Here is a 24,327-nt window from a genome sequence, read left to right on the forward strand (position 1 = left end):
ATGCCTACATGGTAGAATACCATGCAAGAAATATGGGAATATGTTCCCCAAACAAAGTAAAAAAATAATTACGGTAGGTTATTCAATGTTTAGTTGTAAAATAGGAGAGGATTGGATTGAAAGAAAGTGAGTGGTGAATGTCCGCTATAAAATGATACTAAACACACATGGTTTAATTTACATGATTATTCCTTCTATTTCTATATATGGATGATGGCACTGTAATTAAATAATCTTAAGTACCTTTTTCTTAATCGAAATACAGCTGTCACATGACCCAGATATTTCCCAGCCTATCTGAAGGGAAAGCAGAGGAGCTTCTAGTCCTCTGCTGCTGTTTATTTGCTCAAAATAAAATAAACACCCTTTGGAATACAGAGTAAAAAAATGAATAATATTTAAACTGTTTTAAATTTGGCTTACAAATGCATATTTGAAAGCAAAACTTTACAATTTTGTGGAAACATTGTGTGGGTGGATTCCTGCCAACCACTGGCTGTGTCATACTCTCCAGTCTATGTCTTGGCATACAAGGGAGGTGAAGCCTACATTAATCTACATGTAATATCCTGCACTCATTGTGTTTACCTGGTTAGTGGGCATGGAGGAGGAGGGAGGGCGTGGGCTGGCATTTACTACTGTGTGTATGCCCACATGTGTGACATGGACTGCTTAGTTGTGATGGGGAAGAAAAGCGCAGTATAGAAACTTACTGAAAACCGAGCATGTGCGGAGTTGTCACTACAGCTGTAAAATTCCCAACTGCATTGAGGAGATGAATAGAAATTGGAGATAAAGAGCAGCAGGATCAGCCAGGTTTTTTGCAGAATACAGAAAACAAATCTCATAGTGAGTATGGGCAGCATAACCGTGTAATACAGCATTTGTTTTTGTTTTTTTTTGTTTGTTTTTTTTTTTTGTTTTTTTTATGATATGGGTTTAGTGACACTTCCAAGGAGCAAATCATAACATAATAGGCTTCTTCATGGATGAATGAGGAGGAGCTTGATCTGCCCACAGATTTTCACACTGAAATGCCACCCTTCCTCCACAGGTGAAACAGCTGATAGGCTGACTGCTTTGCTAAAAGCAGAGTATCTTGCATTACTGGTCTCTACATTTTCTTCCTTTAAAGTGGAACTTTACCTATAACAACTTGATAAAAAAAATAATGTTCTTAAGCAAGGAACAAACTGTACATTCCTCATTAATAATTATACTACCAAACTTAGTGTGCTAAAAATGTACCTCTGGAATTGTTCCTCTATTTTCTTGCTGGAGGCTGCCATTTTGCTGAAGCCCAGAGCCTCTGAGCAATAGTAAATCTTTAGGCTGGGTTCACACTAGCCGTGGCTCACAGCAGGGAGTCTGGTGCGAATCGGATCAGAATTTTTGGCTGAATTGGCACCTGAAACAGACCAGAAGACACACAGAGCTCTTTTTCCAGTGCGGACTGCAGCCGTCCCGGAGCTGAGTGAACCGCCTCCATTGACACTTTCCTGTCATGTTAATTGGATGTGGGAAAATTTGCATCAGTGTGAACCCAGCCTCAGGCTGTCAGCAGATCAGCCTCTACATTTTTAGCACAGTGCCTAAAAGTAGAGAACTGAGCATGTGCAGTACTAGTAAGGTGAGACAGTGTATTACTGAATTTTAAACAGTATAAACACCTCATTTTTTTTATTTACATAGCTATACCTGCAAAAGAGGCCACCCTGAAGTGATCTCACAGGACTTGATTTTCTGACTGAAGTACCACTTTAGTTGTATGGGAAACTTATCAAGGGGCATTCAGTAAAATAAGCAGAAAACCACCTTCATTAGAAAGAGATGGGAAATTTTAACTTTAAATTATGTTTGCATAGATGGTGGTAGAGGGATAACTAATCTTGCTGCAGAAGTGTGACTTTTTTGTTTTATCTTTTCAGGCATCGGAGAACATGGCAAATTAGTCAAGAGTATTATGTCTTCAAATCAAGCCTGGAAATCTGTTTTTCACTGTACTTGCAATACTATACAAAATTATCAGTCCTGTATTCGAAACTTATATAAGTCTGTCGTATTTCCTTTTGTTTGTCTTTGATATTTAAAGTATTTAAATGATGGATACCATTTTTGAATGGTATGGTCTGTGTTTTGCAAGACTTTATTATTTAAAGTTAATGGAGTGCTATTGTATTATGAAACCTTTTGATTTAACCAGAATTGTGTTTTGGGAAATTTTTTTTTTTTTTCCGCAACATTTCAAAACTGATTGTATAGCTATGCCATTATGTGTTTTGCCATTATGTGTTTTTTGTATTAAATACAGCGTATTTAAATTTTTTTTTTAAATTAATATAACTTTATTGTTAGGCATTCACCCATTTACTTATTTCTCTGTTTTTAATAAAGAGATCAGGTTTTCCATGAGGCCTTTAAAAAGAAACTTTAGTAGTAAAAAAAATTTAGTTCCGCAGCTCCAAATATTGTAGCTGCTTGCCTTAAGGAAACGGGGGGATTTACCATTTAAATCCAGTGATGTGCATGAGAGCAGCGGCCCTCCTGGGTCGCTTTCTCCTCATTGGCGCTCACAGCAGTCACAATGTCCCTTTCGGCTTACTCTGGAGCCAATGGTGCTGATCTTGGCATTTTGAATAGTGCACAGGAAGGTGTTTTTTTTTTTAAATGAGCCCCATCCCTTCATGCCCACCCACCAAAGTAAACTCATACGCAAGTTGCACCCACAAATTTTAAGTGTTTTGAACCACACATGTGAGGTATTTGATGCTATCGTTTGAGTGAGAGCAATAATTCTAGCATTAGACCTCCTCTGTAACTCTAAACAGATAGCCATTAAAAATTTTAAAGCGTCGCCTATGGAGATTTTTAAGTACCAAAATTTGTCGCCATTCCACAAGTGTGCGCAATTTTAAAGCATGACATGTTTGGTATCTATTTACTCTGGTGTAACAATCTTTGTTTCACTTAACTAACTTAACAGTTTTTTTGTTATTCATTGAAGTGTTTTTCTTTAAAAAAAAATGTGTTTGAAAGACCGCTGCGCAAATACGGTGGGACATAAAATATTGCAACGACCACTCTTTTATTCTCTAGGGTCTCTTCTAAAAAATATGCATATAATGTTCAGGGGTTCTAAGTAATTTATTTCCAAAAAATGCTGATTTTAACTTGTAAGCAACAAGTGGTTAAAGCACTTAAACCCCCTTCATAACCAGACCAATTTTCAGCTTTCAGTGCTCTCCCCTTTTTGAATGACAATTACTCAGTCATGGGTGCAGCGCTAGAGAACAAGCTTATAAAAGTTCCAAAAAATCTGTGTAGTCCTATTTGGTTTTAAATCGGCAAATGTCTGTGATTCCAAGATGGTATTGCTGGGTTAAACCTATCACCACCACCAGATGTCACCAAACACACTAACCCTTACCGTCAGGCTGGTAAGACTGCACCAGATAAATAATCCCCACGATAAATAATCCCCACGATGGTTCATCCAAACTTAACCACAGATCTCCGTAAGTTCTCAGGAACATGAATGGCAGATGCGTCACAGATCCTCAACGATGTCGTCAGGGTTTTTACAAAATGGTCATATTACCAAGTTATTTCTCACATGCTGCATAGGCATACTTGCAACTACACCCCAAAATACATTCTGCTACTCCTGAGTAGGGCGATACCACATTTGTGGGACTTTTACACAGCCTGGCCCCATACAGAGGCCCAACATCCAAGTAGCACCACCAGGTGTTTTTTTTTTTTTTTCCAGCAAGTTTATTGAAGAGTAATGAAAGTAACATACATGAAATTACACGGTTCACATTATATGTAGAATAACAATCTTATGACGGAAAGTGATAAGGCATATTTGATCCATTCAAATTATAAACAGATAGTAACAGCTGAAACTTGGCAAAAGAAATGGTCAAACATCAAGTTAAACATAAGGTGTATCACGGACTAAAAAAAGGAAGGAAAAGACAAGTGTTTTGCCCTTTTGGAGTATATAGTTATATACTAAAACAGCACTACATGTAATAGAACAAGTAAGGGCTATCATCTGTTTAAGCTTGATAAAGCTAAATTAGCAATGTAGAAGGGTAATATCAGAAAAGAAAAGGGAGCAGGGAAGCGGACCCCCTGACCAACACAGGGCCCGCTAAGGTGGGGGGGAGGGAAGAGAGATAGAAGATGGGGAAAGAAGAAGAAAAGGGAGAGGGAAGATTAGGAGAGTGGGTGAAGGGAAGGAGGGTGGGGAGAGAAAGCATCTTGTGTGTCGAGGTCTTGCTAAAGTGCATGGTAATATCAATTGATATAGCGGGGATAGTGGATCATCTAGTTGGCAGGCTTGTTAGTGAGCTGGTCATATTCTTGAGAGTAGCGGAAAATAATGCAATCTTTCCAGATTTTAATATATCTGTTTGGAGAGTCATGGACTGTGGATATGAGCTGTTCCATCTCTGAGATTTTGTTAATCTGGGTGAGCCAATTATGAAGGGATGGGACTTTCGTAGTGCCCCATAGTCTAGGAATGCGAAGTTTAGCTGTGTTTATCATGATCATAGGGAGGGATTTGAAGTACTTAGGTGAGGAGTTGGGGTGAAAATGTATTTTGTGTATATAGGATTTGACCGTGTTCCAGAATGGTTGTATCAGGGGACAGGACCACCATATATGCAGTAAGTCAGCGTGAGATTGTTTGCACCTCCAACATTCATCAGGTATATGTTTGTTAAATTTATTGAGCAGGAAGGGAGTGCGGTACCATTTGGTAAGTATCTTATAGTTATTTTCTTGGATGGAAACATTTATTGATCCTTTTAAGATGTTGCGATATATTTTTTCCCAATGTGGTTCCGTTAAGGGTATGTCAGAGTCATTGCACCAATCTTCACACAATTTGCCCTTCTGTATAGGACAAGACGGCTTCTCTCTAGCTTACTATAGGTCCTTTGCAGATATCCTGGCCATACCCTTTCTGAAAACATTTAATAGTCTCTCCAACGCAAACTCCAGCCACTCCAGACTTCTGGAAGTGCATATTTCTGTTATACCAAAAGCAGGGAAGGACCCAACACAAGTTCAAAACTATGGTCCAATCTCATTACTTAACGTAGACCTAAAAATATTCGCCAAAATACTCGCTAACCGCCTCCTCTCTTTCATTCCATCCCTGATTGGCTCAGACCAAGTTGGCTTTTTGCCTGGTAGGGAGGCAAGGAACAACACACTTAAAGCTAAACTAATCCGAAAACATAGCCTCCTTACTCCATTACTAGACAACCCTCAATTCCCACCAGGTCAATCCCCCCACTCTCTGCGCTCTGTTCCCAATGAAATAGGGATACGCATTCTTCACTTCAACTTTGAGGACCTAAAAACCGCAACACTTAATCCCTCAATGACCATGTGGGAATACACACAACTTCACTATTTTATCTCCACACACCTGAAAAAAAATCCTAAGGATACACCTCTTTCCAAATTTGTGCGCTTAAACAACCTCAACGACACTTTCTTTCCACAATGCACTCCTTTCTGAGGTGCTCTAGGAGCAAAAATTACACATAGGTTGTCAGGAAATGATATCACACTTTTGAAGGCCCTGGAGCACCAGGACAATGGAAAGTCCCACAAGATGACCCCATTTTGGAAAGCAAACACCCCAACACATTATCTAGGATGTAAAATGGGTCTTTTGAACATGTCATTTTTTTTTCAACAAGTTTTTCTAAAATGTGGAAAGAAAATCAAAACTCCTTTTTTTTTTTGTTTTACACAAAGTTGTCCATTTCTAACACATAGCATGTACATAGCAAAAATGACACTCCAAAATACATTCTGCTACCCCTCCTGAGTATGGCAATACCATGTGTGAGACTTTTACACAGCCTAGCCACATACAGAGGCCCAACATGCCGGGAGCACCGTCATTTCCTGACTTCCCATTACAATTTTGTAGGGCACTGATAAGCACTGATGTGGCATGGGTGGGCATAGATGTGGCACAGATGGGCATAGCTGATGTATTATAGAGGCAGGGGATGGGTGCAGCTGCAGTCTCTCCTTGCACGCTGTACACAGTGATCGGTAGAGGAGAGAACTGAACCAGGCATGCCCCAGTTTGTTGACAACTGATCGCTCTGTCATTGGATGGAGCGATCACATGGAAAAGGGCAGCTGTTATTGGCTCTTTACAATGATCCATGATGGGCCGGGTCCCTCGGACCCAGCAAGCACGGACACTTCTGTGTGCGTGCCCCAGGAGTGCGATTCTGAGAGGACGTTGTATGCCCTCCCAGAATAAGCCGACCGCGCTGTAGCCCTCATTCGGCTGTGGTTAAAGAGGAGCAAATTGCAAATAAAAAAATATTATAGCATGTACAGTCAGGTCCATAAATATTGGGACATCGACACAATTCTAATATTTTACACCACCACAATGGATTTGAAATAAAACAAACAAGATGTGCTTTAACTGCAGACTTTCAGCTTTAATTCGAGGGTATTTACATCCAAAGCAGGTGAAAGGTGTAGGAATTACAACAGTTTGTATATGTGCCTACCACTTTTTAAGGGACCAAAAGTTATGGGACAATTGCCTGCTCAGCTGTTCCATGGCCAGGTGTGTGTTTATTCCCTCATTATCACATTTACAAGGAGCAGATAAAAGGTCCAGAGTTAATTTAAAGTGTGCTATTTGCATTTGGAATCTGTTGCTGTCAACTCTCAATATGAGATCCAAAGAGCTGTCCCTATCAGTGAAGCAAGCCATCATTAGGCTGAAAAAACAAAACAAACCCATCAGAGAGAGCAAAAATATTAGGTGTGGCCAAATCAACCTTTTGGAACATCCTTAAAAAGAAAGAACGCACCAGTGAGCTCAGCAACACCAAAAGACCCGGAAGACCACAAAAAACAACTTTGGTGGATGACTGAAGAATTCTTTCCCTGGTGAAGAAAACACCCTTCACAACAGTTGGCCAGATGAAGAACACTCTCCAGGAGGTAGGTGTATGTGTGTCAAAGTCAACAATCAAGAGAAGACTTCACCAGAGTGAATACAGAGGGTTCACCACAAGATGTAAACCATTGGTGAGCCTCAAAAATAGGAAGGCCAGATTAGAGTTTGCCAAACAACATCTAAAAAAGCCTTCACAGTTCTGGAACAACATCCTATGGACAGATGAGACCAAGATCAACTTGTACCAAAGTGATGAGAAGAGTATGGAGAAGGAAAGGAACTGCTCATGATCCAAAGCATACCACCTCATCAGTGAAGCATGGTGGTGGTAGTGTCATGGCATGGGCATGTATGGCTGCCAATGGAACTGGTTCTCTTGTATTTATTGATATATGTGACTGCTGACAAAAGCAGCAGGAGGAATTCTGAAGTGTTTTGGGCAATATTATCTGCTCATATTCAGCCAAATGCTTCAGAACTCATTGGAAGGCGCTTCATAGTGCAGATTGACAATGACCTGAAGCATACTGCAAAAGCAACCAAAGAGTTTTTTAAAGGAAAGAAGTGGAATGTTATGCAATGGCCAAGTCAATCACCTGATCTGAATCCGATTGAGCATGCATTTCACTTGCTGAAGACAAAACTGAAGGGAAAATGCCCCAAGAACAAGCAGAAACTGAAGACAGTTGCAGTAGAATCCTGGCAGAGCATCACCAGGGATGAAACCCAGCGTCTGGTGATGTCTATGCGTTCCAGACTTCAGGCTGTAATTGACTGCAAAGGATTTGCAACCAAGTATTACAAAGAGCAGAGCGGCCGCGATCATCAGAACTGTTCTTTCGCCCTTCACTTTTCAACTTTCATGTAAGTGCTTTACCTTTAAATAAATACCTACCTTAGAGATAATGCACTATTGCCTGCCTTTGCTTTTACACATGGGGATCATTACCGTGGATGTATACTGAGAGTGACCCAAGGAGGAAGTGTATTTCTGGTGAAAGGAGCCATAGTAGGTTTTCTCAAAGGAGCGCTTGCCTGGATAAGCAGAGAGCTTGGAGAGTATTACCATTCCCTAACCTGATCTGTGACATTCTTACATCTGGTAAGAGTTTCAAACATATTTCACACGAGGCGAAAGATTAGGCTGTACCATATTGGTCTGCGTCATCTTTATAGTGCATGCCATCTTTCAGCTGGTAAGGGTACGATCACCTTATCCATAACACGTGGTGCTGTGGGGGATACGAGTATGTGAATCCTGCTTCCATTTACACTTCACCACTAAGAAGATTTTTTTGCACTTGCTTATGGACTTTATTGGGACTGTTTATTCATCACCCATCCATTTATGTTTTCAGATAGTGATTTTCACATACACACTGTCATTTCTGTTGTGCAATATTTATGTATTTATCATTTTAAATTATATATATTTCCACACAGTGTTTTTCTTTTTGGAATATACACACTTATCATTTTCTATATCAAGCGCACCTATACACCATTTTCAAGTATTACAAAGTGAAAGTTTGATTTATGATTGTTAATCTGTCCCATTACTTTTGGTCCTTTAAAAAGTGGGAGGCACATGTACAAACTGTTGTAATTCCGTAATTCCTACACCTTTCACCTGATTTGGATGTAAATACCCTCAAATTAAAGCTGAAAGTCTGCAGTTAAAACACATCTTGTTTGTATTTCAAATCCATTATGGTGGTGTATAGAGCCAAAAAGATTAGAATTGTGTCGATGTCCCAATATTTATGGACCTGACTATACAATTGTGGCACAAGTCATTGTAATTGAATGGTATTAAAAAAAATGACACAAAACTTCATTTGCAACGGGGTGCTAGATGCTAGTAACTTTAATTTTATGCATCAGCTTAATTAAAGTGCTGGACTATAGAACAGGCCTTTCTGTGCATTCCATTTGCAAGTGACCATCTCTTTAGGGCTTCTTTGGACCACCTTACGAAGAACAGCCCTAGTGTTGAGCATCTGTCTTCTGCAAGTTTATAAAGGGTAAGGATTAGCCATGCAGGGCTGCAACTTAGCAATAGATTTTTATTGGGTTTTAGACAATACAGGTAATTGGATACAGCTGCCATGGCTTACAATAGAAACTGTCATACTTGTTACATAACTTTCAACTCCATGGAACAATGTTACATATAACAAAAAGAACAGAACATGACATTTCAGAGTTCGGCAAGGTAGTAAAGCAAGGCACCCTTAACATAAAGAAGTTCCATTATTGAGATAATGGTTATGGTCATAGAGGGGGAATTCTATAAGTCCCATATGGGCTAGACCAAGGTTAAGTGTTATACCAGTCAAACCATGGTTTCCACTATTTCGCAAAGATAGGTAGTGTGTCAGTTTGTAAGGCTAATGTTCTTTCATCTAAGTAGTGTTGGTGGGTAATGCGGCAATTATGGATCTATCTGCCCTCACGTCTTATGTCAACACCAATCACTTTGGATTGGAGTTTAGCCATGAGAGAATTCGTAGCATGATTAACTATTTAGATGTCACTCTTGTGGGGGACCTTATAATAAGTACTGTTCACACCCATACATTCCGTAAATAATGTGCTGGTAATTCGTTGCTCCTGGCAACGAGTTGTCACCCCATCCCACACCATAGGTTTTATCAGGGGCTGCTGATACAAATCGTGGGGCCCCATCCAGACTACCCCATAGAATGACAGATGGCTCCAGCCCAAACCCCTCCTTCACACAGCCAGAGTCCCTGTGAGCCCTAATTATATTTTTCTAACCTAAAAAACAGATCTCTCCAATGATGTGCTGTTACTACTAAGAGGGATTCCATCTTTATCTGGTCTTCTCTCTGGTTTCTTGGGCTCCAGTCGTTTGGCCAAACTACGATAATGTAACTCACATGCATGTGCACACGACTGTCATGGTGGTAGCACAGCTCTCTCAATGAATGGTATGTCATCCATTGAGAGCCAGTGCACATGCACTGGTGCTATCACCAGCTGCTACATTTAGGAGATTGTCACTGTACCTACATGTAAGCCCTATTATAGGCTTACCCGTAGATACAAGATAAAAAATTGAATTTACTCCTGCCAGATCAGTTAGTAAAGGGTAAATAGAAGGCGTTGATACATGGATGCAGAAGGGACTGACAGTGTAGGGGAGAAGAAGCAAAGTTGCATAGATCAGGAAGCAGTCTGGGGGAGAAGAGTGGGGAGCCCAGCTACATAAAGCACACTAAACTTCATTGGGTCAAGATAACAGGCCGCTATGAAACTGGTGTAGCGATACATTCTTCACCCCATAGGAAATGCAGCTGATCAGCTGTGACTATGTCAGGAAAACAGAGCAATGGGGGAGAGAGATGAAAAAAATATACAGGCTGGGACAAGGAGTATAGGAAGAACTTCAGGGAGAGAAAGAGACAAAATTACAGAGCTAAGAAACTCAGGAGCAGAGCTAAAATTAGAGCCAGGGTTTGGGAGGGGCGGACCCACACAGGAAGGGAAATTAGTGAGCGACAACTGTCTCTTTCTCAGCAGATAAAAACTGGCATCAGGAAGAGATCAGCTTTCAGGTGCTGGAGGAAGATTTCTGTAAATGTCGTTCATCACCAATCCCCCTCCCTGGGTGGGCCCCTCTGTTTACTCCGGCCCCCTACAAGAGGACTGGTGGTCCCCCGCTTTCAGTGGCCCTGCGTTCTATTCCTATGGGAATATAAATCTCTGCCTGTACTCTCTGCGGACAAGGATCTTGTTCCTGTGCTTTCTAAGGGCTGTAGGTTCTCAAGCAGATGCATTAGGACACTTGGTAATGTTTTGTCTCCTAGCTTTTTTCAATCTGGTGGTATCAGACATACATAGTTATCCACTCATGGCTCTTTCTGCTGCAGCCAGTGGATCTACCGTTATTGTGATAAGCACAGTATAAATAACAAGACCATTGTCTCTAGATCCACTGGCAGAGAATACACAATTTGAGATTTCATTAATTGTGGCACAAAGAATGTTTTGTATGTTGTGGAATGCAAAGCATGCACACTCCAATATGTAGGATGCACCTCTAGATCTTCTAGGGTCAGGATGAGCGAACACTATAATGGTGCAGCTCTTTCCAATGACCGTAATCTTTCTAATTTATCAAAACACTTTAAACAGGTGCATGCTGGAAATATAGAATCTTTTGTATTTAGAGGTGTGGAAAGGGTTAATAAACTTCCTCACGGAGGTGATCTCCATCATAGACTACTTAAGAGAGAGGTCTGGTGGATATTCTCGGTACTAGAACCCTTGCAGGTATGAATTCCAGGTGGGATTTGGATTTATTTCTAAAATAAAATAAAACAAATATTGATTGCACTGGATGTTTCATATCTTCTGCTTCGCCCTTATTGTTTTTCTTAATTGAATGCTTTCTTTTTGTTGTAGGGCCCAACATCAATCTAGATACTAGCTTGCACAAGCCTATTGTTAAGCATGGTGTCTTTTTGATATGCTGAATGTTTTCATACCATTGTAAGTCCACATCCAACATGAATAGAATCCAGTGCCACTTTTTTCTGTCATCTGCCATTGTTTTGATTTGAATAAAATAAATGTTTTATTGACACTGCTCGTCCTCATATGAGGTATGTAGTATACATGTTCTGTCATTCATTTTGTGAATATGCTGTGAACAAGGCTCTATGCCGAAAAACACATCAGCTGTTTTTAATCTTGACCTTTATGTAGCAAATAAAGATTTTCAAGGAATATAATATATATATATAAAGTGCTATAAGTAGGAGCTACATTAGAAGTTGATGCCTGATGTCCTTAGTCACCAACGTGAACCAACCATGAATTGTGATCTTAAATCGCTCTTTTATAAATCCTCCAAAGGGTGTGCCGTGGTAAGCTTGTGTCCACCACCAGTGGCTGAATTGCCTACTTATCAGAGGTAAGTAATGATCTCACATATTGGGGTGAGGGAAACCCTCACAAACTGGTCAAATGTTTCTCCACCATGACCTCAGCAATACGCCACTTCAAAGGAAACAAGACAGAGAAGAATTCTTGCAAGTGAACTAGAGCTCTATCCAAGAAGCAGGGATGCCGAATTGCATTCTGCCTTTGTTCATACTGGCAGAAATGACATGTCATGTTACCCCGTAACCCTACGCGTTTCGTCAGGGGTCATGTGATCGTACACGTCAATTCCTCGCATTTATACAAACTGCCAAAAGAGGATATCCAATCTACATCAATCCTTGCAGGAAAACATTTAATAGGAATCCAGACCCCCCTGCACATCCAACCCCCGCTAATAATGCACAAACAATTTGTCAAATTCGAGCAAAACCAATAAGTACATTTAAAATAGAAGTAGTTCCTCCAAAAAAGTCCATTAGTCCCAATAATGCTCCCACCTGTTATTTAAACAAATAACTCTAAATATAATGTAAAAAACGTAAAAATATTTTTTTAACAGCATTAAAGTGTAATCTAAACCAATAGCTCCCTCCAGTGGCCCCACAAAGGTACAACATTGTGCCCAAAAGTTATCCCATGGAAAATGGGTAATGACATACAAATACTATCTAGTGGTGATACAAAGAAACCCACCCACACTTAGTGTGGCAATTTCCAATAAAAATGGGTGTAATTGAAACTCCATAACATTTTAATAGTTGAAAATATATAAATTCAAGTCAATGTCTACATTCATTCCTGCTGGACATAAGGTACATTAATTCAAAAATCCATTCCATCTCGTTGTTCAAGATTTTTTGTTTGATGTTACCACCCCTCCAATGGGGTTTGATTCTATCGATCCCATAAAAAATGGCAAAACTCGGATCCCTATTGTGATGGGTCCTAATTAGTGATTGGAGAGGCCATGTTTTGGGAATCCCTTTCTAACGTTGTTAAGATGTTCATTTATTCTAGTCACTAATAGACGTGTAGCGTGTCCCACGTATTGTAACCATTGTAAGTTACATGCGTGGAATCACAGGAGATAAACTTGTTGATTTTGTATTCTCTCTCCATCACTGATGATGTGAATTTCTCTATTTTTCTTTGATTCATTTTTGTTGTCCTACATGCTTTGCATCTGTTGCAATAAAAAAAAAAAACCCTTTACTATCCAAAAAAGTTATTTTCTTTTTGAGTGGATCGTAAATATTGGGTGCTAATTTATTTCAAAGATTCGGAGCTCTTCGATATATGAACTTAGGTTTTTTTGGGAGTACAGCTGATAATGTTTTATCTCTCAATAGCAAAGGCCAATATTTCTTTATAATATAAATATAAATGATGTGAACTATTATTCAAGTAGATGCTTTGTGCCTTTGAATAATTATAGACCAGATAATGTTATGTGGTTTAGAGCAGCCTTTTTCAATCAGGGTGTGAGGTTTTTTCAGGGGTGCCTTTGGCAAAATGCCTAAAAATTGATCAAATATTGTATAAAAGCCAGCGGGTAGTTAAAGCCTACCTTTTAGTTATATAAAGCCACAGGTTTTTATTATACACCAACCTGACTTCCTAGACACTGGCACCCTAACAACCTATGACCTCATCAGTTATTATCCACTTCTGGACCAGAAGGTTTTACCCCCTAATAACCAGGCCATTTTTTGTGATTTGGCAATGTGTTAACGGACAATTGTGTGGTCGTGTGACATTGTACCCAAATAAAATTGATGTCCTTTTTTTCCCACAAATAGATCTTTCTTTTGGTGGTATTTGATCACCTGTGCGATTTTTATTTTTTGTGCTATAAACAAATAAAGAGCGACCATTCTGAAAAAAAATATATATATATTTTTCATATTCTGCTATATAACATTGCCAATAAAACAATTTAAAAATCCAATTTTTTCATCATTTTAGGCCAATTTGTATTCTGCTACATACTTTTTGGTTAAAAAACCCCCAATAAGCGTATTTTGATTGGTTTTGCGCAAAAGTAATCGCGTCTACAAACAAGGGGAAAGATTTATGTCAGTTTTATTTTTATTTTTAAAATAAAAAATGTGCTAAAAATGTGCACTGTTACTGTAATAATGACACTGGCAGGGAAGAGGTTAACTAAGGGGCGAGCAAAGGGTTTTAAGTGTATGCCTAGGGGGTGTTTTCTAAATGTGAGGGGGATGGGCTTGTGGAATCAACACAGAGACCTGTGATCCTAAATAGGAGGATCACAGGTGCTCTGTGCTGATTCCTGAGAGAACAACGGTCTGCTTTGTATACTACAGCAGACCGCTGAACTCTCTCCACAGGGAGTGATCGCGGGTGTCTGGCGGCAATCGTGCCCACCGGCCCCGCGCCACGGCTTCCCCGCTGGGTAATGGCGGTTTGCACAGCCAAGCCAGCCTGCCACGGTATATCTGTGGCAGGTGGTCAGCAAGTAGTTAAGAAGGATGTCTGTTGCCTCCACAGCATCCTTGTTCGACCCTCATGTGCCCCTCTCCTTCAGCACTGGGGTGACATTAGCTGACTGATTGAAAGAAATTGAGGGAGAAGAGAAACCTTGGAATACTAGTCCAGTATCAGTGTGAAAAGTATATTTGCTTTGGAAGAATAAATCTCCTCTAACATTGGGTGTCCTACGTGTGGATGTTGCTGCATTGTGACTATTAGAATAGTTTTTTTTAGATTTTAGAATGGGGTGCCTCGAGACTGTCCATAATTTTAAAGGGTGCTTTAAGATTGTCTGTCTATAATTTTAAAGGGTGCCTCAACTAAATAAATGGTTGAGAAACAATGGTTTAGAAAATTGTTCAGAACTAAAGTTACTTTGTATTTATAAATGCTTGGAGCAGTATGTGACCCAGCTTATTCTTGTGATGTAGTTTTGTGATGTCATGACTCAAAATCCTAATGGTTTGAGGTTGACCTCTTCATAGAGCATATACAGAATGTGATGTACACACATATTTCTTGTTTGGTTTTGGTATGCACACCATATAAAAAAAAACAAACTATATTTTGTAGACTTTATTACATCTTTTTTCAATGAAAACAGATATAAGATTGTTTTTATGTTTTTTTTTTTTTAATAAGATAAGTTTCAGTTCATAAATGGAATTCGCTCTCCATATACAGTATTCTTGAGGAAAACACTTTTGGAAACCAGTGAAGCTTTCACAAGCCCCTGGCTGATTCTACAGTTTATATTGAAATGAGCTGCATAGATGGTAAACAGGAAGATAGGCTCAGAAGCAATGGCTTGAGTGTCAAAGGGACAGGAAGGTAGAAAGAATTTTCCCCAATGGAAACGCAGACACCAATAAAAACCTGTATAAAAAATATATATGTAAAAGATTCAGCGCTGAATAAATACTAACTAGGACCAGCAGCTAACACTCAAGGGTAATCCAACACCTTCAATGTAATAGTTGTAAAATAGTGTAGCGCAGTCTGATATCACAATAAATAACAATCTTTGGTAATAAACACTTAAAAGCCAAAAAAATTGTTAAAAAAATTATATGATGAATAAAAAGCGATAGTTCATAAAGGTGATAAAATAGATGGTATAAAAACACAGTCCACTAGTGATCCGGTGAAAAGACAATAAGTGTGACTTCAGTGCTCATGAGATTCCCATCACCTGGCATTATCTACCTCTCACCTCCAAAACTCGACCCCACAGGGTCTAAAAGCATGAACAATCACCACGATATTCAGCCAATATATTTCCAATTGATCAGGACCACAGCCTCCAGCACTTATCCGCACAGATATCATATATTGCAGAGGGTACAGCTTCCCAAATCGTCCCCAAACATATGGATAGAATAAAAACCTGCCATTGAAACAAACCCTTTCCTTCTCTGCATACAGAGATTTAAAAAATGTGGCTGGGGTTTCACATTATATTTAGGTAAATTATCCTCATTTATTGATAGTCACTTGTTTAAGGAATCTTTATTTCGTTTTACATGTAAAACACATATAAATAACAACAAAAAAGAAGGATAGAAACAAGGGGAAGGCCAAACGGTTCCACACACCCATGGACACAACATATCAGGTCAAAATACAAGGCTCATAGTTGGCAAGTAGCATAACCCTAGCAGCACAGGACAGAGGACAGGTTGCCGGCAACCAAAATCACGTAGCAACAGCAGGCAACCACAAACGCCATCCATGACTCAGAGCTAGCTCCAAGGGACTCCGGGTCGGGGCCAACCCCGAGGGAGGGGGGCCAATCAGCCTCCATCAAACCTCCCCTGACGCAGCCCCCCCAACCAGGGACCCCCCCAATCCCGTCCCACCTACCCAAGACGGGCAGAAGGTAGGAGCGCAGTAGCAGCCCAGGTCCCAGGTAGAAACACAGGCAGCTCTCGGGCAGCCCCTCGCGGCACAAATGGAGGGCAATCAGAGCGCAGGCGAACCGCCCCACAACAAAGTCCAAAAGCAAACCATCCTTAGGTAGTATAAACATCATAGAATTGAGGTGAAAGAAAAGGGAAGAAGGGAGAAAGGAAGAGAAGGAAAAAAAAAAAGGAGGCAAGAGAAAGAAAGGAGGAAAGTGTCGTACCTGTCGACATCTGGAGCTCTCCGACTGCCGTGCCCTTCCATGGCCACCCCCAACCTCTAGAAGCTCAAGACAACGTACTGCAGATGATCTAAGTAGGAGGCAAAGAGGGCATACCCAGAGACGGGTCGGCCAGCACCAGTAAGGCTTAGTCGAGGCTCGAGAGCAGCAGGGCCGAGTCGCCCGCATAGTCAAGCCATGGCCGCCATTTCTCATCGTTGCGCTTCCACGTCCCCCTACATTTAGCTTTCCAGTCTTCTACATCCCTTATACTGTCCACCACATGCTTCCATTCCGATCTGCTCGGGACCTGCGGCCACTTCCAGTAAAATCGGGATCAGGCTCCTAGCAGTATTGAGGAGGTGAGGCAGTATGTTACGCTGGTAATGACTGAGCGGCATGCAGGGAACGTTCAGGAGGAAGGGGACATCAAGATCCAGAATGGACTTGATCTGGTCCTTAACATCGCGCCAGAAAGGGGCAATGAATGGGCATTCCCACCACAGATGGAGCAGGGTACCACGTCTCCCACAGTCTCTCCTACATGCGGCGGAGGCAGAAGGGTAGATCCGGACCAAGTTCGCCGGTACGCGGTACCAACGCGTCAGCAGTTTTTAATCTATCTCCTGCATTTTAGAGTCGACCGAGCTTGAGTGAGTGAGTTGGTACAGATGGGCCAACTGAGTGTCTGAGAACCTCAAACCCAGGTCCCTCTCCCACATCCGAACGCATGTGGGTTCAGAGGTGGAAGATGCTGCACCCAATAGTTGATACAGTTCAGAGACCATACGGGGGACGGGAGCATCCTGTATGAACAATCGTTCGAAAGGCTTGAGGGAGGCAGGCGGACGGATAGAGGAGCCATGGACCATAAAGAAGTGATGCAACTGTGTCTGTATGGTGGTCTCTCAGAGTCTCATAGGGCAGGAGCCCGCCCCCCTCAAGCAGCTTACCACAACTGGCATTTCCATCATCCACCCAAGGGTCAAAAAAGGGGGGAACCAAAGTAGCGCCAATGGGGAAACAGGGGGGGCCAGGTCCAGGAGCCTATTCACCCGGTCCCATACAGTGAGCGCATGGACTGTAAGTGGAGAGACGTACTCCAACAACCCCCTGAACTCCCGGAAAAGCCAAACGGCGTAAGACAGGTTCCTGCCCACCATAAAATTCTCCATCAAGACCCATAACTTGGAATGGGTATGAAAGCGCCAGTTCAGGATACGCTGAAGGACGATAGCCCTATATTAACGTTGGACATCTGGCAGGCCAAGACCCCCGAGATGTTATGGGCGCTTCAATGTCATTGATAGTCACTTTTGACCCTTTGGAGAGCAGCTTAACAAACTATTGTCACCTAAATTATATGGATAATGATTGGATGGATTTTTTTCACAGGACTTTGCAAACAACACAGCAAAAAAAACCAAACACGCCAAAAGCCGACAAAAATAAACAGGGGAGCATTATACTATAAAGCTGCCTGAAAGACTTTTTTTTTTTTTTTACCCAAATCTGGCATTCATAGAGGCGTCAACATCTACCTAGTAAAACTTAGGTAATATGTGGAGACAAGACCAGGTAGCAGCCTCACAGACTTGAACAATAGAAACCTAATACTAAATAGCCCAGGAAGCACTGTCACTCCAGGTAGAATGTGCCTTGACTGGGGATAGAGGAACCTTGAGTAGGAGGAAGAGGGGAATGAGAGAGTCCCACAAAACAATTTGGTCTCTCAACCTCTCGAAAAAATTGGGACTTTAAAGGCAAATAATAGGTGCTGATCTTGATGGAAATAAGTACAACAATCATCTAAAAAAAAAATATCATCTATTACATATATGCGTACAAAATATAACAATATACATGTATTTGATAAAACATGATAAATTCATGCACAAAAGTCAATAAGACAGAGTTGATTAACCACTAGAGCCCCGATGCCTCTATTGACTAAGGCAGCTCATATATAATATATGACAATTCATGATAAATCATGATAAAAATCATACAAAAATGGGGTTCACTTGTGGTAATTGTGGAATCGCGATGCGTTTCGCTTGGTCGCTTCCTCAGGCGATTCCTGAAAACTTGTCTACAGAACAGGCATTACTTAGTTGCTTCACCCCTTGATCAGAATGGAGTGTCCAGTTAATGTGAAAAACATATCACAAATAGTTCCAAAGGTTAGTCCCTTATTAGCCGCCAGGTATGAATTGGTGGTCACAAATGAGGTAGTGGGGAACATCCGTTTGTCACCAAAGGATCAATCTATCCAGTGCATTCCTCACTTTGAGGCAAATGCTAAGGAAGAATAGTGTTGCATGAACGAAAAGAGTCCGGTCCTGTGATACCACCAAACAGCCTCTCCTCACGGAGCTCACGCTGTCTCTGGCCTTTGCCTTTGATACTATAGGCCTGAGAAATAAGCTGATGAATCCACCTGGAAATAGTGGATTGAGAAGCAGGCTGGCCCTTGTGAGGACCCCCAGTGACCGGATCACCTACATTGAACACCATTACTGCGATGTAGCACCCCTCACAAGGCATCAGAGTGTAACGCTCCTGCGTTTCATGTATGGTGTGGATTTTCAGCTGCAGAAATATTCCACTTCAGTAGTCATGTAAGAGAGATGCTGAGATACCATTCCCAACCTCAATGACTCATCATGTGTGGAAGGTCTTAATTCAGCTAGTAAATACACACACTCAACAAGCTGGTTCCTAGAGTGACTTTATGTATGTAGTAACACAGTGATGAAGATTTATGAGACAGGTTGAGTGGAGGTGGTAGGTGACAGACACTTGAAGGTAAGACAGTAGCAGATGGATGCAGGTAGGTTTAGCAATCATGTATGGTAGCAGATGACAGAGTAGCAGGTGGACATACAAGAGAGATCAACCCAGTGCAGGAATAAGTAGCAGTAGTCTTAAGAGCTAGCAATCTAGATATGCAGATGTGATAAATAGTCTTTACTATGCAGAGCTAGATAGTGTAAGCTTAGTATAAGTTTATAGAGGGTTCCCCTGCGGGGTACTTAGCACTAATAGCAATACAGCCGAAGGTTGGTTCAGGAGGAGCGGTTGATCCGGAAGCGGGATGCAGGGATCAGCGCAGCGAGGTTCCGTCAGCGAGGTATGCTTGCAAGCACGAAAGCTTCAAGCCAAGTTAGCATCCAGGTAAGGGTGTTTGAACGAACACATGTGAGTGAGAACCGGCGATTTAAATAGCCATCTAGTCCGGCGCTGAGTGATGACAGCTTCAGTCTTAAAGGTGTATGCGCACCTTTCCAAAAGAGAATGGTGGGGCGCATACACTTGTAAAAAGAGTAATTTAGGGTACCAAAGGTACCGGAACATTACAATACCCCCCCCCTTAAGGCCGGCTCCTGAAGGCCTCTGGAGCTGGTTTGTCTGGGTATCTCGCATGAAAATTGCGGATTAATCTAGGGGCATGTATTTCAGAGGTGTTTAGCCAGGTGTCGTCTTGGGGCCCATAGTTCTTCCATCTAACCAAGTACTGAAGTCTTCTTCTGTAGATACGAGAATCCAGAATCTCTTTTATCTCGTATTCTTCTCCACCTTCAACTTGTACAGGAGGCAGAGGTGGAATATTAGGCCTTATTCCTTGGTCCGGAACATGGGGCTTCAGTAGCGACACATGGAAAATGGGATGGATTTTTAGGTCTATTAGCAATGTAAGCTGTACTGCAGCTTTTCCAATAAGTTTTTTGATTGGGAAAGGTCCCAAGAACAGAGGTCCAAGCTTTTTGCTAGGGATCTTCAGTCTTAAATTTTTTGTTGAGAGCCAAACGAGGTCCCCGATAGTGTACTGTGGAGAAGGTCTTCTGCGAAGATCATAGTACTTCTTTTGTTGACTGTGAGCGTGTGCAATGGTAGTATTTAATAAACCCAGAGAATCCTTTATTTGGGTAAGATAGTCTGAGGCTACTGGGTTGTTTGAAGGAAGGATGCGTGGTGGAAGAATAGAGGGATGAAACCCATAGTTCAAGTAGAACGGACTCTGCTTGGTTGTACTGTGGGTTGCGTTGTTGTAGGCAAATTCTGCCAGAGGGAGAAGATCCACCCAATCATCCTGTTGGTAAGAAGTGTAACAACGTAAATACTGCTCGATGCATTGGTTGACTCTTTCAGTCTGTCCGTTGGTCTGCGGATGGTAAGGAGAAGTGAGCTTCCGCTCGATCCGTAGTATGTGACATAGTTCTTGCCAGAACTTAGAAATAAATTGGGATCCACGGTCAGACAGAAGAGTTTTTGGGGATACCATGTAATCTAAAGACATGTTTCATCAGGAGTTCTGCTGTTTGTTTGGACGAAGGTAGTCTGCGAATAGCAATGAAATGTGCCATCTTTGTCAGATGGTCCACTGACACCAAGATGGTATTAAATCCTTTGGAAAGAGGCAATTCTACGATGAAGTCCAAGGACAAAACTTCCCATGGAGTTTGGGGTATTGGTAGACTGCATAGTAGACCGGATGGTCTCGTAGTGTCAATTTTGGACCTGGCACAGACATTGCATGAAGAGACGAATTTTTGTATAGATGTTTTCATGTCAGGCCACCAGAATTGCCGGGAAATCAAATTAAGAGTCTTTGTCATACCCATATGTCCTGCCATAGGCACATCATGAGATAATTCCAAGATCTTGGTGCGTAGGGTAGGTGGTATGTAAAGTTTGTCGTTGTAGTAGAGGAAGCCTTCTGCATCAGTATTTAGTTGTGGTGGGGGTGAATCCAAACTTATACCATGCAAAACCTCTTCCTTCAAGGAACGGACAACTCCAATAATGCGTTTGTGAGGTATTATAGGAACGGAAGGGATTTCAAAGTAGTTTTCTTCAGTTAGTCGTGATAGTGCATCCGCCTTTTTGTTCTTATCTGCAGGTGTGTAAGTCACTAGGAAGTTAAACCTTAGAAAGAATAGTGACCATCGTACCTGTCGGTGCGAGAGAGTTTTGCTAGTCTGAAGATATTGGAGGTTTTTATGGTCCGTGTATATAATTATTGGTAATTGGGTGCCTTCGAGTAAATGTCGCCAATTCTCCAGAGCCAATTTTATAGCAAGCAGTTCCTTTTCACCCACGGGGTAATTTATCTCGGGACTGCTTAGGGATTTAGAAAAAAAGGCGACTGGATGAAGTGGTGAAGTGTGGGTTGGTCGTTGGGAGAGTATTGCTCCTACTGCCATGTTTGACGCATCTACCTCCAGAATGTATTGGAGGGATGGGTCTGGATGGCGTAATATGGGAGCGGAAGTAAACCTTGTCTTTAACAAGTGAAAAGCTTCATTGGCTTCTTCTGACCATTTGAATGTTTTTTTTATGCTAGTGAGCTGTGTGAGGGGTCTCAAAATAGCAGAAAAGTTTTTAATGAACTTCCTGTAGAAATTTGAAAATCTCAGGAATCGCTGTAGCGCCTTGCGTGTGGTTGGTGTAGGCCAATCCTGAATGCAGGATATTTTACTCATGTCCATCTCGATTCCTGTTTTGGATATGATGTAGCCTAGAAAGAGTACCTCGTCTTTATGAAACAAGCATTTCTTCAGTTTCACATAAAGGTTATGTGCAAGCAATCTCGATAGTACAAGTCTTACATGTCTTATGTGTTCAGACAGGGATCGTGAATATATAAGTATATCGTCCAGATATACCACAACACAGACATCTAGTAAGTCTTTAAAAATATCGTTTATAAATCGTTGGAAAACTGCAGGGGCGTTGCATAGCCCGAATGGCATCACAAGATATTCGAACAATCCGTATCTGGTTCTGAATGCAGTCTTCCACTCGTGTCCATCACGGATTCGAATGAGATTGTATGCTCCTTTCAGGTCCAATTTTGAAAAATAGGTAGCTCCACGCACCTGCTCAATGAGCTCAGGGATAAGCGGTAGAGGATAGCGATCTTTTATTGTGATAGCATTCAATTTCCTGTAGTCTATGATAGGTCTGAGACTTGAGTCCTTATTGCGAACAAAAAAGAGTCCTGCTGCTGTGGAAGAAGTGGAAGGTCTAATAAAACCTTTTTCCAAATTCTCATCCAAATAGGTTTTGAGATGGGAAAGTTCATCCTGTGAAAGAGGATAAACATGACCGAACGGCAATTTGCTATTTGGGAGTAGATCAATGCTACAATCATAGTCTCGATGGGGAGGTAGTGCTTGAGCATTTTTCTCAAGAAAAACCTCAGAAAGATCCTGATAACATAGTGGTGCAATCTCATCTGTCACCATAGACAGAATCTTCCCGGAAGACAGGAGGTTACACGTATCCTCGCAATAGCAAGAGAGGAAGGCCAAGGACCGTTCCTTCCAATCTATGGTTGGTTGGTGTGTGTGTAACCAGGGAAGTCCCAACACAATGGGAAAGTGGGGTGAAGGTATTAAATCGAAGGTAGTAGTCTCCCTATGAGACTCGTTAATAGTGACTAGAAGTGCTTGTGTCTGATCGGTGATCGGACCAGAGGATAACGGAACACCGGTAATAAGACTTACTGAGACAGGTTTAAGTTTAGAAATAATAGGAATTTTATTTGAAGCAGCAAAACATATATCAATATAATTTCCACAAGATCCTGTGTCAATCATGGCCTTAGTAGTAATCCTGTTCTGGTCCCACTGTAATGTCAAACAAACAAAAATGTAAGGGTTAGTGAATGAAGTTGTCAATCCCCCTAGGAGGACATGTGAACACTCACCCTTCTTTTTGTTGACTAGGGGACAGACATTTATCTTGTGATCCGGGGATGCACAGTACAAGCAGAGATTTTCATATCGTCTTTTGGCTTTTTCCATAGTTGATAGCGGTGGGCGTATGGTTCCTACCTCCATAGGAACGGGGTTAACGGCCGGAATCCGAGAGGAAACGGATAATGGCATTCCCATTTTCTCAGCCTTTCTTTCTCGTAGTCTTCTATCTATGGTAATACTGAGTTGTATTAATGCATCCAGGGTTTTTGGTAGATCCGCTCGGGCGAGCTCGTCCTTAACGGCTTCTGATAGGCCAAGCCTAAATTGGGTTTTCAGAGATGCATCATTCCATTCTGAATCAAGGGTCCATCTCTTGAATTCCGCGACAAAGTCTTCTACAGGCCTCCTTCCTTGTTTCAAGGATCTTAATTGAAGATCAGCAGTACTCTGCCTATTGGGGTCATCATATAGGCTAGTGAGTTCTGCTAGGAACAAGGCATAGGAGTTGAGAAGCTGGTCGTTTTTCTCAAAAAGAGAGTCTGCCCAGGCTCGAGGATCGCCTGTTAGGTAAGAAATAATAGTACAAACCTTAATGTGATCAGTAAGGTAGGTACGAGGTTTTAGCAAAAAAAGTAACTTACATGCGTTTTTAAATTCGCGAAATTTTTTGCGATCGCCTGTAAATACCAAAGGGGGATTTATCTTGGGTTCAGGGGACTGAGCAGAGGTAAGTTGTGTCAGTCTAATTACCTGCTGCGACAGAGCCTGATTGTCTTCTTTTAATTCAGCAAGTGCGTGTATTAACGCAGATACTTGCTGTTTTAATTGTGTCACCTGAGTGGTTATTTCTGCTGAATCCATTTGTAGGTTCGTTCAATCTGTAACGCTCCTGCGTTTCATGTATGGTGTGGATTTTCAGCTGCAGAAATATTCCACTTCAGTAGTCATGTAAGAGAGATGCTGAGATACCATTCCCAACCTCAATGACTCATCATGTGTGGAAGGTCTTAATTCAGCTAGTAAATACACACACTCAACAAGCTGGTTCCTAGAGTGACTTTATGTATGTAGTAACACAGTGATGAAGATTTAAGAGACAGGTTGAGTGGAGGTGGTAGGTGACA

Source organism: Pelophylax lessonae (genome assembly GCF_965119305.1).
Source record: "Pelophylax lessonae genome assembly, chromosome: 2".
In the NCBI taxonomy this organism is placed as follows: Eukaryota; Metazoa; Chordata; class Amphibia; order Anura; family Ranidae; genus Pelophylax; species Pelophylax lessonae.